The sequence below is a fragment of the Lathamus discolor genome, chromosome 4 (genome assembly GCF_037157495.1).
Source record: "Lathamus discolor isolate bLatDis1 chromosome 4, bLatDis1.hap1, whole genome shotgun sequence".
NCBI classification, from domain to species: domain Eukaryota; kingdom Metazoa; phylum Chordata; class Aves; order Psittaciformes; family Psittacidae; genus Lathamus; species Lathamus discolor.
Window position 1 is genome coordinate 12,335,857 of NC_088887.1, and position 16,034 is coordinate 12,351,890.

General features: G+C 37.5%; 1 protein-coding gene and 1 long non-coding RNA gene across 3 annotated transcripts in view; one reads left to right on the plus strand and one right to left on the minus strand.

Moving 5' to 3' along the window:
* ROBO2 (roundabout guidance receptor 2) overlaps positions 1-16,034 on the plus strand; it is a 1,075,181-nt gene that overhangs the window by 299,878 nt on the left and 759,269 nt on the right. The window lies entirely within an intron of this gene.
* Positions 5,209-16,034, minus strand: part of LOC136012562 (uncharacterized) — a 61,051-nt gene continuing 50,225 nt past the window's right edge. Inside the window, exons 4-5 of one of the 2 annotated variants that reach the window (XR_010611813.1) lie at positions 12,827-12,891; positions 5,209-8,200 (exon numbers count right to left, since the gene is read on the minus strand). This is a non-coding gene — a long non-coding RNA (uncharacterized LOC136012562). Of the gene's footprint in view, positions 8,201-8,639; positions 8,713-12,826; positions 12,892-16,034 lie in introns of those variants that run through there. The other variant, XR_010611814.1, reaches the window with a different exon arrangement.

Genomic DNA, 16,034 nt, shown 5'->3' on the forward strand with positions numbered 1-16,034 from the left:
GGTTGTGAATGCTTCATCCCTGTCAGTGTTCAAGGCCAGGTTGGACAAAGCCTTGTGTGGGATGGTTTAGTGTAAGGTGTCCCTGCCCATGGCAGGGGGATTGGAACTAGATGATCTTAAGGTCCTTTCCAACCCTAACTATTCTATGATTCTATGATTCTAAGATGATAATAGTGATGGGCCAGATACTCGCCCTTGACAAGCTAAAGAGGATAAAAACACTGACAGGACAGCATGAGTGTTCAGTTTCTTATAAAGCATCAGTGTAATGTATTTGTCATGACACAGAGGGGAAGGTCAAGAAAAGGATCTATGTGACAGATGGTGTTGAAAAATCTGGAATGTACTTTTCAACTTTATGACTTTTTGATACTGACAGCAAAGAAATGTCTCGGGAGATTGTTAGTGGGGAAGAGAAATCATATTCAGGAGAGAAATACCTTCTATTTCTCTGACAGAAACTGAAATAACTGCTAAGTCATTATGTCCTGCTAAATCATTTAGCAAATTATATCCTTATCCTATAGGATTTAAAACAAGTACATAAGAATATGACATTTGTGTCTTTTGCACATCTAGAATTATTTATTTGATATAAATAAACATGGCTGTCAAAAATCAAATGCAGTTAGTTTAGACCATGCTTAGAATCATCCCACATTTGCATGCCTATATATAAATAATATTTATCACTGTCTGGACTTGAGTATTTCATCATGATTTTGTATTTTTTACATAATTGCATCCATTATTTACCAGAACAAGTGGCATTGATGAAAGCATGACAATGGAATTCTGGTGATGCAGTTAATTGCTGCTAGACCTTGTACCTCAGACTGCATCCCAATTAATTTATGGCTTGGATTTCTAGGTAGCCATCATCCAGGTGCAAATACATTTAAGTGGCTTAGATTTGATTGTTGGAAGGAGGTCCAAATAAACAATAACTTGATGATTTTGGATGCTAAGCCATGTATGATTTAAACTTTCTCTATTTTTTCTCAGGAAAACTTCCATTATAGGATTTTTCTATCAGGCTTTTGTTTTATAGACTCCTCTTACATTTTGCATTATCTTAGAATATTGAAAATAGCAACAGTGCTGAAATAGATTTTTTCTTTTTCCCCCTTTTATTTTCTCTGGTTATAGTTCTTCATGGACTCTTGTGTTACAGATTTCAACTTTTACATGCTGGTGGAGCATGGAAGCTGACTGCCAACATCATTTAGCTCATCACTAGAGTACATTGTCTGTTGATCAGCTTGAGCATAAATATTATATAGCTAAGCTCCATACTATCTGGTTTTCCAAATGAATGGTTTTATTTTCACCACAGAAAGAACTGTAATGAGGCCATTAAATGATACAGAACATACTCTTATTTAGTCAAAAGGAAGTATAACTCTTTGTGCTACCTTTGTGTATTTTATTCTGAATGTACACATAGTGAGAACTCGAGATAAAAACATTTGAGACCATAAGTTTCTCTTTTCTCTGCTTTTCTTATTGTATTTTAAACACATTTCTCCTGTGACACCTTACAAAGGTCATTAGTTTCTGCATAGAATACTTGTAGCACCCTTGCTTCTCTCTCCAGGACAAACACCCATGGAAGCTTACTCCTCACAGGCACATTAAAGTCAAGAAGCTATAATTATTTATCCCGGATGGGTATCTGACTTCTTGTATGCTATGAACAGCTATTTTGTTCATAGCAGTGTTGTCACTGAAAACATTGTTTGCTGTGGGTATTTCTGAGTGGTGACTGAGCATCTGCTACATGGAGCTGGTAGACTACAAGATTTGCCTGGACAACTAAAAAGCTTTCAGATCCAAATTGCGTACTTCTCTACTCTGATCATGTAAATCCCATTTGAAATAGGACTTAGATTTCTATATACTTCTTTGTGTCAGGCTTCTATTGATCTAGTTGTACATTACTCTTATAGGTAAGAAAAAGCTCTTACAAAAATCATAACTAGACACAGATATAGATATTCTGATGCAAAAGGCTTTATTTCTAAGAGAATGATTTGAAATCAGTAAATTTCCCAGTTGAAATTTCCTTCAAAGCTCTGAACAGCTTAGAATCAAAGCAATAACACCAACCAGGCTACAGTTTTTCTTCTGTTTTCAAGAAATAAATCCATGGTGTGCCAAATGTGTATCTTCAGGGCAGCAATATGAGGGAAAAAAATATTATTCCAGCACTTCTAAAAATATTTGCCTAAAGTAGTTGGCGTCTTCCACAGCAGGTAGAAAATCATGAAACATTTAGTCTCAACTATCTTAATACCAATTTATTAAAGCAGTTGTATCTTCAGACATACCAAAGGGAAAATTAAATCAACTACCTTTATAAAATGTATTAGACTAATTTATTTTACTGCACCTCAGCAGGAGCAAAAAAAATAAAATGAGGACAAGCCTGCCACTAGTAATGAATAAAAAACACTCCACAGCAGGAAAGAAAAGAAACAGGAGGAAAAAATAAAAGCTAAGATTGAAGGCAGTTCATCACAAAGAGTACCATGTGCAACATGACAGCTGTGGTTAAAATAGGTGTACCTTTGTAACTACATGCTGATGTTCATTCAGACATATCATCATTAGCATTGTCTGACAAAACTTCTCTCTGTGTGCATTAAAAGAAGATAAAAGGGCAGCACACTGAGATAGCTTACAAAAGTTAACAATAATTTCAAAACTCCATAGCAAAGGTCACCCTTACTTCCGTTCAGCATAACACTGCTGATTTCCGTGAAGCTGTAAGAGGGAAAATACAGCCATACTGGAAACAGCGTCCTCCAGGACTCTGAGGGTGATACTGTCTCTTTCTAGGTCACAGCTCAACTGTTTTCAGAAAAGGATTTGTCTTGCTATATACTACCTGGTTGAGCCTCTGGAGTATCTGCTAGAGCATTCCCAAATGATCTGGCAGGTCAATGTCCATTCAGCAGAAGGTACTGGTGTACACACACAGCACCCCATCAGTTTCTTGTTTCTGGAAAATCTTTCTCTTTGAGAGATAAGAAAGAAAGGGAATATCAGATATGCACAACCATTAACACAATGTCCTTTAAACCATTGAAAATGTGTCTGTATAGATGTCTGTAAGCAGATATCTTCTTTAACTGTACTAAACAACATATAGAAAGGTTAAACGTGTATTTCACCATTTTCTTTTCTGCAAATATACTAATGCCAACCATTTCCAGTTAATTCAGATGTCTCTGTTGCACCTATAATTATGTATTTACTCATTTACTAAATTTGTTAAAGCAATTTTTGCTAAACAGTCATGAGCTGTCACAGGTTAATGGAATGTTAAATGGGTAGCATGAGCAATACACGTGCACATGTACCATTCAACCACGGAGGTACATATTCCTGTTCCACAGGAAGACAACTGGTAGAGGATGATGGCTGTTATGGAAGTATCACTGGTGAAGGGTGAGCATCCGGCTCAGAGTGGTGACATTGATGCAGAGCACTGGTAGCACATTTAGTCTTGTTTGGGGAAGAAGAAAACTAACACGAAAACTCTGGGGAATTGAGAGGAATAACCCTTCAACTAAGAAGGCCTTTTTTGACATTATTTGAGTATATGGGCTGACGTGGTGGAGTCAAGCCACAAAAGCAAAGTATTTTTGTGTGGGCATCCCTTGGTGTCCAGGAAATAGAGTTTGGGGATTTTTGTCATGGTGCTTTTAAATGTGGAATGACCAGTCAGTTTCATGTCACCCAGTGTCAAGGTTACCTGTGGACAGTCACAAATACTCTATCTTTTCCGTCTCTAATAACTTTCCCTCTTCCTAGAAGCCCACATGGGACCTGGTTCAGCTTTCCAGCTTCCTCATGTCTTTGAGTGTTCAAGTACTGCTTTTTTTGCTATCAGCCACTGAAGTGGCTAAATTTGAGGAATTTTTGTGGCCAGCAAAGGTTCACTAAGTGTCAGTATAAAATTTAAGTGTGAGGTCTGCGTCATCTTACTTCAAAAATACTTACCTTAGTAAGGGCTATTTGTCATAAGTGCAGAAAGAGAGACCTTCTGATAAAGCCTCAATACTAGCTGAGGGAGGTGCATCCATGCTGCTCCAAAATAAATGCTGCCAAAATGAAGACATTTTTAAAAGATGGCTGGATTTGGGGGGCGTTTTGTGGACATGATATTTTTTACTCACCTCTGGAAGCTATCTCGTGGCAAAATGGTGAAAGAGCAACATTAAACTCTCCTGTTGGAAGGTCAGCACCCATGGAGAATGGGCAACATTGCACATTGCTAGTAATTAATTTCCAAAGAATAGTTCTTGCACACAGCTGTTGTTTGAAAAGAAGCCAATATAAATTGCTTCCGTATGACAGAATACTTGTAGCCACATGTAGCCATACTAACTTCAGAATATTTCTATGCTGACATAAAGATTTTGGGATTAGACCTAAATGTTACCAGGAAAATAAATAAATAAGCCCCTTTTTCCTTATCGTTACAAATACTCTAACATTTTTCAAGGAACTAATTCCCTGCTAAGAGATTGAAGATGCATGTAACAATTAACTGAGGATGATTTCTGGTCTTTTGGTGAAGAGGTGTGACTAAGAAAGAATCTGTTGGCTGTTTTACGTGGGTTAAGTATTGAAAAAAAGAAATGAAAATTGTTTGTGATAGAAAAAAATAAAAGGGGATACTATCAGTCTTCCCACCTGAAATAGCTATTTTTAATTTATTTGATATTTCAGAGTTTGCAGTTGACAATATTTGTGTCTTCCCAAAGAATCCTCAGTGCTACTTAAGGAAGTAAGGATGTTGGGGAGCCATTTTAGTATTAAAGGGAAATTTAAAACCAAAACCAGGTCGTTGGCAAAAAAGAGGCAGAGTGTTTTGATTAATGAAACATTCTCAAATAAGAATGGCCAAACTGTAGGGATTAGTTTTAAGGCCACTGTCATTTTTTATAAATGACTCATAAGGTGGGATGAAGAGCACAGTATAGATTTGCTTGTGTCATAAAATGCATTTAAGATCAAACAATCCAAATTATATTGATAGAATTCAATAGGATTTGTACAGATTAGAGAGTGAGGCTATAAGGGGGGAAATACAAAAAAAAATTACTACACAATGGAAATGGAATTCATGACATGCATGTATTTTATCACATCAGGTCCAAATCACATAACTTATAAAGTAGTGTCTTAGTCCCATATATCATCTGTTTTTCTAATAAAATTTCTCTCTCTTTATAGCCCCTTAAGCTGGCAAAGCTTGACTACAGAATGAACACTTTGTGTCTTTAAACTAGTTATTCTATAACTTGATGGTTTTAGATAATTAGAAGGTAGAATTTATGAAATGCATTGTTCTGGGAGAATTACAGCATCCTGCCCCATGTAGTTCTTAATGTGTGCAAACAGGAATCTGCTCCCCAAAATCTGTTGTAAAAATATTAATGTTCTGCAGCAGAGAGGGATACAAAATTAAGCATGTCTCACAGGTCCAGCACTGGAACAGGCTGTCCAAAGAAGTGATAAATGCTCCATCCCTGGCAGTGTTCAAGGCCAGGTTGGACAGAGACATGATCTAACGTGAGGTGTCCCTGCCCATGGCAGGGGGTTGAAACTGGATGAACTTAAGGTCCTTGCCAATCCAAACTGTCCTGTGAATCTATGATGTGAGCCCAGTCAGCCATGGTGAGGGACATGAAAGTAATCCTGGGAAGAACTGGTGATTTTTGGTTTTAAGGTGCTGGAAAGCAGGCCTTTCTTTCCTTTTATGTAGATGTCATTAAGGTCTTCGGAAAGGATCTGCTGGCATTTGCTGGTCAGGAGATGAGGAAGAACCTAATTCTTTAGGCATGGTGAAAATCTTTCTTGTCTCCCATTTAAAGGAAACCCTCTCTGACAGTCATGACTTTGGCAGCCGGACTGCTGTTTGGTCCCCTTTGTTTTCATGGCAGAACACTTTACTATCACAGCACAAAAGCTCTTTGTGCTGTTGCACAGAATACTTCCCAACTTTGTGGTATTCATATTGTATTTTTTCTAAGTGGAGCATTTCTGGCTTGTAATAATTGCATGTTACATGTCAGAAAGTGCTTGGAAGTAATTTAAAAGCAGGAGACAGTAACGGCCTGTTTCTACAAATACTTCCAAAATCAGTGTTTGCTGTGTGAAGTGCATGCATACATTTTACTAGAATAAAATCATTTGAGGAGAAATTAGAAATTAAATCTGACTTGGAAACATCCATCTTGTCTCTTCCTCCAATTTGTTTAACAAATTTGGTTAGGGATTTTTAGATTTTCTTTTTTGGTGTTGGTCTTATTGAACTCCCAAAGGCAAGAAGGCACTCGTGCTTTCAAGACCTTCCTTCTACTAAAGATTATAACCTCTGTTTCTTTCATCCACCCCATTTTGTTTCTGACTTTGTCTTTCCTATTGAGTCACTGATAAGACTGCAGTGGTGGAAGAGCTAATGATTCATAGGCAAAACTAATATAGAGCTTGTATGCTTAAAATGCTTGATTTACAGGTTTTCCTGAATTCATGAAAAGCCTGTAAATGGGAATTATTGGATGATAGCAACCTAGTATGGTCCTGATGAGACATTCCTAATGTATGCAAATATATTTTGAAAAGATTAATTAATTCTTGGTCAGTCACTGTGGAGAACATGATTTAGTCGATAAAAGCTCAGTTGTCTGTGGCTCTAAGTGCAGGAGTAGTAAGACTTTGAAGAAATTAGTTATGTGAAATATTTCATATGAAAATTTAAACTGTTCTGGCTTGCTTTCTAATACAGAGCAAGAAGCAAGCAGGCAGTGTGGTGCCTGCAATTATCTTAGAGAGCTTCTCTTTGTGTAAAAGTATCTGTGAGTATATCTTGAGACTGTGTGCCAATTTGTAGAGTTTATAGCACTCCCATTCCCTTTGTATTCTCTGGGTATTTCTAGGTTGCAAAGTTGCCTCCATAACCTGATCTAAAGTCATCTGAGCCCTACTTACTCCTTTGACATTTTGATACTCTGTTATTATATTCCACTTTTGTTTCCTTGCTATTCATGCTCTTTCTATTCTGTAGAGTGAGTAATTTAATGCTTGTGGCCCTTCCTGCCCCCGTTTCTGTACCGATGCTCTTCATGTCAGTCTTTCTTGAGCAAGGGAAGAGTCCCTAGTATTCCTTTAGGGCTGCTTCAGCAAGAGGGATGAAACCTCTAGATCTGTTGAAAATCTGCTCAATGCCTGCAGGCTAGGTACGTGGCAGCGAAACAGCTCACTAGCTGCGAGGGGGTGAGAAAGAAGCTTGGGGTCATGCTGAATGTTCTGGGTTTTTGCTGGAGGGGATGGTAAACGTCTGCACTCAGAGTTTATTTAGTTCTGTATGAATTATTTGCTATTTCTGATCTTTCTTTCTAACTCGAGCAGAGAAGCAGGGCATATTGTATGAAGGAGTTAGAGCCCTGAAGCTGAGGTACAGACCATGGATATACCAGGCAACAGAATTGCTGACTGTCTGTGCACCTTGAGAATGAAACCAAAATGAGAAACCTCTAATATCAGGAGCTATCAGAGTTGTGTATGAAGGGTAGTGAGGTACATGTTCATTAGGTACTTTGCACTGATACTGACATCACACAGTACTTGCTCTTCTCTTACAAGGTTATACAAAATGTTCAGTGATCATGTTTTACATTCAATGTACACAAAATGATATTTGAGTGAAAGAATGATTTATCAATGCTATAAATCTGTTAATGTGAGATAAAAGCCAAAAGATTCAAGAATGTGATCACATACACTCTTTAAATTATCAGTTTTATGTCATTTTAGCAGCTATATGAAGCATCTCTGCATGTTGCTTCAGAAAGCATGCAGTGTAAATATGGGTATGTGAAGGAATTTTATTAGGACGGATTTTCATATGTAGTCGTGAAAGGAGAGGTCAAGATGAAGCAGTTTTACTATGGTGCCATGTGATGCTCTGTCATGAGTCTCATAAAACCCTGAAGCAGTTTTTATGTTGTTCAGGTTTTTACTGAAGATTAGAAGGAGAGAGGAGAATTTATGGTTAACAGAAAAGTGATCAGGTGTTTCTTGTTCATGTTTTTTTTTCTTATTGAGATAGATGTTGCACAGGCTTCTCCCATTGTGTGACTCCGTTGTTGTATCTGATCTACAGAATGAATTAGGTCTGTTCCACCTAAGTGAAAAAAAAATGGATTAATTTAAATCTCATGACAATATGCTATACAAATAACCAGAGGCAAGAGAAGCAATTAATGCTTTAGGTTAAAGGTAAGCCACAAGATTCATAGCAATGTTCCTAACCTGTTGTAAATTTACTGTGAGATTACATCTTTACTCAGTCATGGAAAGTAGTGTTCTGAACATTGTTTTGCCTGAGAAATATCTAGCTTTTACATATTTCAGAGGAAAACTCTCTTTGTCTAGTTTGTCGAGGGCAGTGAATCCTCTCCAGACATACAATCTTAAAATGAAGCAGGTATCACTAGAGCTCATGATCTTTCTGGAAACCAAAGTTGGTCAGGCTGCAGCAGCAGCTGGATGCTCAGCTGGCAGAAGGGCCTATGGACGTAGGCTGGTAACCATCTACTTGTGATGGCCCCGAATGTGCCTTCCCTGCAGCAAACAAAGTGCTGTTTTCTAGGGCTGGAATCATGCTTCACTGGCTGAAAATTCTTCAGCTTGGTCCTGAAATATTTGAGAAACAGATTCTCAGTAACAACAGGGCCACTCTGGCCGTGTTCAATGTCATCTTTTGCTTTCAGGACTTCTGTAATGAAAATTATTGAGCTTCCCAAATCCACCTTGTTTTGTTTTGTTTTGTTTCTCTGTAATAGGACAACTAGATAAGGGGACAGATTTGCCTTAAATCTAGCTGGCAAGTGTAATGAAAAATTAATCATTTGGGAAAACTGCTTTAAATGGACTAGGCTTAGGTAGCCACCTCAAGTTGGAGGCTTGATACCACCCTTTGAAACTTGTTGGAAATGAAAAATCAAGTCTTGATGACAATGCTTTACTTAGTATATAAAACTGAAAGTCTCCTTTTCTGATGAAAAGATTTCTAAAAGCAATCAAAATCCCTAATGTTTATAGTTTCAAAACATATCTGAGCTTGTTCATCATACTGGGGAAAACTAGAAAACTAGTAGTGCTTTGGGGGAATATTATATATATTTGGAGGGCAATACAAACTACTATACATTTTAGACATTATAATCAATAAGCAGAGCATTATTTTTTAAAGGTCTGCTCAAATACAGAATCAAAAAGTGACCTATATCCTTAGCAGAGTTGAAAGAAAAGGCAAGACAATAAATAAAGGGAAGTAATCACAAAGGGAACCAAGGGAAACAATGGAATAATATTAGTCAGGATGACAGGCAGTTGTATTGGTGGCCATGCTGTTTTCATGGCAAGAGAGAGTTATAAGGGAGAATTTTAATGAAGCAATCAAGAGGTTTGTGGGAAGCTCCTCCCACGGATAATGAAAGAGCCCCTGAAAGTGAACACCAAAATCATTTTCTTAATCTTTCTTTTTTTCCTTTTTTCTTGCTTCTCATTTTACAGTTTCAGTTAATCTGCAGAATGTGCAGCTTGACACAGCAGCTAAAGCAGGCTCTGTGTTAACCCAGACACCTTGTACCTGCATTTGACACGGTCTCTGTAGGTTTTTTGTACCATGTTAAAAACATGGTTCAAAAACCAAAACCATCTTCTTTGTTTTTCTAGCACCATTGTGTAACACCACAAATATTTGACCCTTATCTGTGTCTGCTCTGAAAAGCAGTTGATAATGATGGCTGAGGGAACAATTTTTCCTGCCAGTGCTTACACTCCCTGGAATGATAAGCATTGGCTAGTGAGACTAAGTGGGTAACTGCAATGGAATCGCTGTTATGTTACCATAGAGAGCAATCCTGCGCTGGAAAATGAGTGAGCTAAATGACCTTATAAGTATTTTCCATCTGTAATTTCTTGCATATTAAGTACTCTTTCCAAGCTTTTTCCTCCATTTCCAGATAAATTGAAAGTCTCGGTGTGCCTAAAACACTGCAGCAAACCTCGTTTTCCTGGAGGTGGAAGGCTCTTTCTTGCATGGGCTAAATCTCAACTTCATTTTTTCTTAGGAGGGGCTTTTCTGAGCAGAGAAAGCTGCTACACTCTGCTTGCTGTGGCAGCTGGATGTATGGGAGGAAGGGAACTGGCAATACTGATTCACGCCCTGCAGGAAGTTTTCCCTTTACCAGGAAATAAACATTTATAGCGGGTGTTGTATCATCTGGGATCCAGTTTCTTTTCTAAATCAAGTGAACTCTTCTACCGCACTTCAGAATCAGTTCAAAGGTATTCTCTAAGGTCAATTATAACCCCAATTGCAAAATTCTAACGTGTTTTCCTGTTAGTCATTCCTGTTTCTGAGGATATTTTCTTTTCTCAAGTTATCCTTTTGTGAGGTTTCCCACTCGCCCGCATTGATCTTGAAGTCCAAACACTGAGTAGTGACTTACAGCTAAAATCAGAGGGAGAAAGCTAACTACTTTGAATTCAATTTGAAAAAAAGGGTACATTTTCTTACCTTCTTTCCATTAGCTCCAAGCAAAGGTTAATAGAGGACCAGTAAAAAATAGCTACAAGGTGTATATCTGCAGAGGGCACCTGAGGAATCTATAGTAGGACCTCTGCCACTTTCTTAAATAATGCTTTGCAGCTACAAAGGGAGTTTCTTTTATTGCTTTTCCCAAGACTGAAAGCTAGGTGAGGTCACTGGTCCTGGTACATTGCTTCTAATGTATTTTGTTTAGCTGCTTTCTCATGAGTGAGTACCAGAAAACATATTGTGCTTGTATAAAATAAATTCAGTATTCAAATATCGTAGCCAGAGGTATTTAAAAATGCTTTGGGGAACAATATTAGGTAAAATAGTGAAATAAAAAACTGGTAAATCTACTTCAGCCCATTTATTGACAAGCGCAGTTAGTCTGTCATGTTTCTGTGGAAAGAGTAACTGTCAACATAACAGTCTTTTGAGATATGCTGGCTAGCAAGTATTATCATGGTTGTAAAAGTGAAAGAAGCCAATGCAAAACCACAAGTCAGACACAGATCCATTAAGAGGGTAAAACCATCTTTCTGCTTCACACTCAAGGCTGCCTCCTGCTTATGTGTATGTGTGTGTACATATATGTAAGCACAAGATGATGTGCACGTTTTTTCCCTGGACGAAAAACTGTTTTCTTGGTGTTCTCCTTGATAAATCTGGATGTGAGAAATCCTGACAATTAGATACTCATAGCAGCTGTGAAGCCTCTGACTGTTGGAGATAGCTTTAACCCTTAGTTTACCTACACTGGGTTCATGCACCTTTTTTAAGACTATTGAATTACCTTTTTTTTCCTCCCACTAGCACTCTTTCCTTGGTACATAAAGCATGAACCCATGTAAAGTCCTGTTCAACTTTCTTCAAAGATGAGGGTCAGGTTTTATCACGTGAGGTAGTTGCACATGAAGTTGCTTTTGGTGTGTAGTCAGACAGTTTTTGTCTTTTCATATACCACTAGGGTTCCAGTCCTGTTTAGCTTCCTTTTCTACTGCAGTCACTGCTTTTATGTCAAAGCAATAGTGCAGTCATATTTAACTAGGTTTTGTTTGTCTCTTTGTTTTCATATCTATAAACATAAAGGTAGAAACAGCGGCATAAATATTAATGTACAGCTATACAGAAGCTTGCAGCTTGTAGGGGTTATGAACAGGGGACAAAGCAGAGACAAACACTGGTGTGTGGTCAGACAAGAATTTATGTTAATCTGGTTATAATCTGTGGTGTCAAATGATAAGTAAAGTGTGGAACAGGAGGAAGAGCACTTTGACATGATGGTTATTGTGATGATTCAGTTACCTATTTATGGCATGCTCATGCAGTGCTTGGTACTTCCAGATATTCAGGAAGGTATAGAGACCACCTGTTTCTCCAAGGACAAAGGAAGACTAAGTTTAAGACTATAAGAAATTGAGTATTTTTAGAAATGCCTTCTAGATGAATGGGAAATGAACTCAGGCAGATTGTAATAAGTTTGAAGGTTAGATCATAAAAGAAGTAGTAGCAAGGTTGATAGACCCTCGAGGGGGTAACACTGGAAATGGGCAAGAGGGTAACACTAGAAATGGAAAACAGATGCAATGGACTAGAGCAAACACACGTTGTGAGGCAACCTCCTGTGGAAGGAGTTACATGACTGTCAGACAAGCCAACAGTCATACTGCAGAAAACTGCAAATTATCTTTGTTCTGTGTTAACCTGGAGCTAATCTTGCACTTGCTTGGGATTGCTATAGGGTAAAAGTTGAATAGGTCCATGAAGGAAATAAAAGAGAAAGAGAATGATGGCTATGTATCATCAAAGAGTAGGAGATGAGAGAGTTATAGAGTTGATATCCCGCAGCAATGACTATATGCGAGCATTGGATAACTTTCTGTATAATAAACTAGGCATAATTCAGGTCTTTACTCTTATTTTTTTAACTGGGGCAGCTTGTTCAATCATTCACAGGTAATTTGTGACCCACTATATATGCTGCTTGATTGTGGCTCTTTGTGGAATTAGTTCGTGGGAAGCCTTCCCATGTGCTTGCTGCTTCAATTTTGATCACTCTGATTTTAGATGAGACATGATTCAAATGGATCCTAAATAATTCTCTTGGATTAAAATGCTTCCTATACCAGAACTCCAGTTCACCTCCAGCCCTCAGTGAGAATAACTCTTATCCAGATCCAAAGACAATGCTTAGTCTGAAAAATTTACCAGTTAATTGAAGTTCAGGTCAAAGTCCTAACAGTTGGATCAGGACTATCACTGCTGGTAAAGACCTAGATCAAGAGTCAACCACAGAACATATAGGTATTCTTTCATCACCCAGATATTTTCAATTAGTTCATGTTTTGCTATAAAAGCATCTTGGTTTTTCAGAGAGAAACTCCTTTTATTCTCTCCTGGGGCAATTTATAATTTCATTAGAAATATTACTTGAGCAACACGTTGTATTTCAGATTCCCGTAGGCGTAGTTTCTCTCTCTCCTTATACTGTCCTATGAATCTACATAGAGATTGTCGATTAATTGCTAGTAAGACAGGAAAGAAATCAGAATTTTCTTCTCATGCCCAATTGCTCCTTTGAAGAAAAATATTTAAGATACAGGGCCAAATCTAGAGTAAGCTCTGACCCATGATTTGTAAGGAGTAGTGAAAAATTGCCACAGGAAGGAAAATACCATTTTTACCCTACCAGATTTTAATTTAGGACATAAATGATGAAGTGAATCTCATCAATAATGCAAATTCCAATTTGCTTTCACAAATGAAGTGGAACTCGAATACTAAATTTTATTTAGGACTTCATGGTCTTGAGAGCTATGAGGCAAGGGAAACCCCTTCAAGTCAAGTGAAGTATGCATGTTTTTAATAAAGGGACCTAATCTCTATTCATTGCTTATCTAGGGTAACCACTGATGGACTTTTTTGGATTAGAATCTTCACTTCCTATGAAAATTCAGTGTGTGTATACCTACCTGAAATGACCTCTTGCAATACTTCAGGATGTTTGTTAACATCACAGTACCAAGCAATTTTTTATAGTTTCAAATTTGTCTTTTACTTTATTTAAAGTTGCAGATACTTCTTTCACTATCAATTTTTCCCTTCTGTTTTCCAAGTAATTTACTTTTACAGTTTCCCTTATCTTTCTAAGCACGATTTTTACTGCCTTTTTCATTTCTTTTGTCCACATACTTCCACAACTGATAACTGGTAATAATAGTCAGGTTTGTGCGCTTTCTCTACCAAATTCTACTTGTTACATACAAGAATTATAAAGTAATCAGAAGTTAAAAACGAGTTAATTTAAACATTAATTTTGTCTGCTGTGTAGAGTTTGAGTTTAGCTGTTGTTGTTTAGCTGAACATACCGATTTTCATGTATCTAAGGAAATTTCGTTTACTTAGTCAAAACTATTTGCCTTCCTTATATAGGTATATATATATGCACACATACATGCCTATATTACTGTATATGTAAACAATGAGTTAAAGGGTTCTGTAAGTGTAAGAAGTTCTTGACAGACACGTGATATGCAGAGGTTGCTCTGGTTGGCAGCATGGGAGAGGGCTCCATCCGCACTGCAATACCAGCTTCTAGGCTGGTGCTTTGGCACATTGCAAAGACATCCTTTAAGATGTAGGAATTTTATCTTAAATCACTTCTGTCCTTCTAAAGCAGATCTTGCAGATGGTTCTCTAAGTGTAAACCACCTTAGGACATGCAGCATGACGGGCCAAAATACAAAAAGTAGGGCCAAACAAGGAGCTGGTGTAATTCAGTATAGTTCTTGTGGCTCTAGGGCTTAGCTGATTTAGTTCAGCTGTGCATGGTGCTGCAAGTGAATGAATCCATTTGGTGCAGTAATTTTTAGTGATTGCTGTTAGGTGACAATATGTGTTAACATTTGAGTTGTTTTAATTCATTAATATATCCTGTCTGGCAGTGTAAGATAGCCAAGGAATTAGTAAATAATAACAACAAAAAAAGAAAACAGTGTGGGAGAGATATTGTATCTGCTTAAGCAGCAGGAGAGTGGGATCACATACACATAATTTGGACAGCTCTGTGCTGTCCAGAATTTTCCAGTGCATGTGTTAACTAAGGAACAATTTAGGCATCTGTGCAAAGACACTTCAGAAGTCTGCTGTCAAGAAAGAAAAGGGAGTGAACTTGTTTCATCACCGATTACCATGCTTCCTCTCCCAGGGTCACACAAAGTAAGAAATCCTCCCTATATTTCTAAAAGGGTCTTTTATAAACTGAAGGGACCAAAAAGTAACCTTCTTGTGCTGCCCCAGTACTTGCCAACTAGAGCAAGGTTACCAATAGTCTTTAAGTTATGAGTAATTTCTTCCCACTTGGTTGCTATTTTGTAACACAACCTGTATGGTCATTATATTTTAAACCTTTACCTTCCCTTTACAGGCTACATTTTACATTGCTTTCCATACTATATATTTTTCTTCTTTTTCAATGCTTAATAATTTAAGCTCCTTAATTTGAATTATTCTTATTACCTACACATTGTCTTAAATGAATGAAGATGAAACTAAGGTATCGGTAGCAATAGCAAAAGTAAAGACAACAAGCATGTTAGTTTTGTACTGAATAACATAAAAAAATGGTTTAATGAATTTCTAAAGATTATTGTAAGGCAAAATAAGAATACTGTCTGGGTATAAGCATTTAATGCAAATTTGCAATTAGGAGATGTAGAACACTGCTCCAGCATTATGGCTGCACAAGATATATATTTTTTAAATCTGAGATTAATAACCACAATATTGCTTACATTAAATCTGTTTTGTACCATTATTTTCAGTGGTCAGGCTGATTCACTCAGAGTGAAAAATTAATAACTTAATCTCTGTCTGAGTTGTTAAGTTTTGAAATTAAAACAATAATTTGGCATGCCTGCTGCTTCTAGTACTTTTGTTGCAGCCTACTGCTTTTGAAAGTAGTTGTCTAGTTGTTTAGCAGCAGTATCTGTCAGACGTTGATGTGGAAATTCCTCATAAATGTTGAATTGCATGTACATGGGCTGACTCTGCTTTGCCTGTGCAGTACATCTAAAGCATACCAGACACTGAAAACAAAAATGTTGGCAGATGTTTTCCAGTCCTTTGTCTGTCTTGTCTATTTAAAATAGTTTTCCATGGCTGTCGCTTATTACCTGCTTGTACAATATCTACCAAACTGGGCCTTTGCACAGTATTGAAGTAAAGCTGGTAAACAACAGTACAGTGGAGGTTTTCCTCTTTAGGTGGAAAGCATCCGTTTCCAGGCATATCACTTGAGAGGAGCTTCATGAGATAAGAAGTACCCAGAAGTTGCCATGAACCAGAAAATATGGTTCTCCAGTTCTTTGATGATTGTACTGTAATTGCCACTGGTGCAGTATTTACTAGACGTAAT